The 2779-nt window shown below is 40.7% G+C and overlaps 1 protein-coding gene across 3 annotated transcripts in view; it reads right to left on the bottom strand.

Moving 5' to 3' along the window:
- The window catches only part of RCC1L (RCC1 like), a 57631-nt gene that overhangs the window by 28239 nt on the left and 26613 nt on the right, over positions 1 to 2779 (bottom strand). The gene's annotated exons all lie outside the window — the stretch shown is intronic.

Below are 2779 nucleotides of genomic sequence, written 5' to 3'. Positions count from 1 at the left end.
TGACATCACAGCTCGCAGCAAACTCAAACTCTTGGGCCTAAGTGATTCTCTTGCCTCAGACTCCCAAGTAGGTGAGACTACAGGCACCCACCACAACACCCAACTATGTTATTGTTGCAGTTGTCATTGTTGTTTAGCTGGCCTGGGCCGGGTTTGAATCTGCCTACTTCGGTGTATGTGGCTGGCGTCATAACCACCGTGCTACAGGCGCCGAGCCAAGGGTGAAAGCTTTTTAGAACTCACTCTAAAGAAGAGTTTTAGGGCCGGGCATGGTAGCTCACACCTGTAATCCCAGCACATTAGCAATTTGAGGTGGGAGAATCACTTAAGGCCAGGAGTTTGAGACCAGCACCAAAATATATATATAGAGAGAGAGAGAGAAATTAGCCATGTGTGGTGGCTCACACCTGTTGTCCCAGCTACTCCAGAGGCTGAGCCAAAAGGATAAATCCAAGAAAGTAGACAATGTTGTTATCTTATACAACCTTATTAACTACAAATACAGTACTTTAAAATACTGAAAAGTGGGGCTGGGCACAGTGGCTCACACCTGTAATCCTAACACTTGGGAGACTGAGGTAGAGGTGGACTACTCTCATGGGTTCAAGATCAGCCTGAGCAAGAGCGAGACCTCATCTCTAAAAATAGTCGGGCATTGAGGGCGGGCGCCTGTTATCCCAGTTACTCAGGAGACTGAGGCAAGAGAATCGCTTGAGCCCAAGAGCTTGAGGCTGCCGCGAGCTATGACTCCATAGCATTCTACCAAGGGTGACAAAGTAAGACTCTGTCTCAAAAACAAATAAATAAAATAAAATACTGAAAAATGATTCACATGCCCCATTTCTGTCATGACAGTTAGAACCCTAAACATCTACATAACATTTAAAGGAACCCTGTTCTAGGTCCAACCATCAATTCACAGGGAACCATAGAGGACAGAGGATTACATTAAATGGCACCACAGAGATGCATTCAGCTAACTGTAGGCTAGAAAATTCCAGATGAGGAACACGATTTCTTCAACAAATAAATTTTAAGGGAAAAAAAGATTAAGACATACATAAAAGGCTTTTTTTTTTTTTTTAGAGACAGAGTCTCACTTTATCGCCCTTGGTAGAGTACCATAGTGTCACAGCTCACAGCAACCTCCAACTCCTGGGCTTAAGTGATTCTCTTGCCTCAGCCTTTTGAGTAGCTGGGACTACAGGTGCCCCCCAGCGAATGCCCGGCTATTTTTTTGTTGCAGTTTGGCTGAGGCCGGGTTCAAACCTGCCACCCTCAGTAGATGGGGCAGGTGCCCTACGCACTGCACCACAGGTGCTGCCCACATAAAAGACTTTTCTAAAGTCTTATCAACCAATTGCAGTGTCTTGCATCTTACCTGGATTATGAGTTGAAGAATTTTTTAAAAAATGAAAAGTGGGCAGCACTTGTGGCTCAGTGAGTAGGGCGCTGGCCCTACATGCTGAGGGTAGCAGGTTCAAACCTAGCCCCAGCCGAACTGCAAACAAAAAATAGCTGGGCATTGTGGCAGGCAACTGTAGTCCCAGCTACTCGGGAGGCTGAGGCAAGAGAATCGCTTAAGCCCAGGAGTTGGAGGTTGCTGTGAGCAGTGTGATACCATTGCACTCTACCAAGGGCAACAAAGTGAGACTGTTTCTATAAAAAAAAAATAAAAAATAAATAAGTAAAAAGCTAATGACATTTTGAGATAACTGACAATTTGAACACTGGATATTTGGTGATATTAAAGGATTGTATTTAGCCAGGCATGTGGCAGGCAACTGTAGTCCCAGCTACTTGGGAGGCTGAGGCAAGAGAATTGCTTAAGCCCAAGAGTTAGTAGTTGCTGTGAGCTGTGATGCCAAGCTACTCTACTGAGGGCAACATACTGAGATTCTGTCTCAAAATTAATTAATTAATTAATTAATAATGGATCATATTGATAATTATTTTTTAGGTGTGATACGATACTATGGTTACTTTTTTAAAAAGAGTCCTTATTTGTTAAATACATACTAAAATATTTAGAGATGAAATCAATAATGTTGGGATTTGCTTCAGATGTATTGAGGGGGATAGTGACAGATACAAATAAAATAATACTGGCAGGAGCTGATGATGGCTGATCACACGTGTGATACATAAACTATTCTGTCCACTTCTGTACATGTCTAAAATTGTTCCTAATAAAAGGTATAAAAGAGGTAATGTGGATTCTTCTAACCAAAAAAGACTTTAACATTGACTTATAAAAGACATTTCTGATATAAAATAAGTGGAAAAAGGCAGAAAACAAAACATGTGCTATGATCAAAATTATGGAAAAATATATTTGCATATGAACAGGGAATAGAGAAAACAAAAAAACAACAAAAAAAGTTTTCCAGTATTTCTGGGTCATTTCCCTCTTATCTTAGGAAATAGTTCATATTGTTCTCATAGTATTATTGGCAAACGTCTACTTACTTAAATATCATTATAAGTTATTTCTAACATTTTTACAATCTAAGTTTCAAACATTTAGAATAAAACTTCTATCTTAAGGATTTCATTGCTCTTTTCTCCAAAACATATTTTTGGCAGAGTATTTCAGGCTGTCTCCAAGGTAGGAAAAGGTCATCTCTTTGGGGCCAAAAAGGAACACCAATGTTGTTACCAAAGAGGCCAAAATATATAATCTAGTCCAGATTGTTTCAAATGACATCCCTTTAAGACTCCATCTATTTAGGCCAGGCACAGTGCCTCACATCTCTAATCCTAGCACTCTGGGAGGCTG

This window comes from Otolemur garnettii, unplaced genomic scaffold (genome assembly GCF_000181295.1).
Source record: "Otolemur garnettii isolate 467f Iridium unplaced genomic scaffold, OtoGar3 scaffold00077, whole genome shotgun sequence".
NCBI classification, from domain to species: domain Eukaryota; kingdom Metazoa; phylum Chordata; class Mammalia; order Primates; family Galagidae; genus Otolemur; species Otolemur garnettii.
This window is presented reverse-complemented; position numbering and strand designations above follow the sequence as displayed.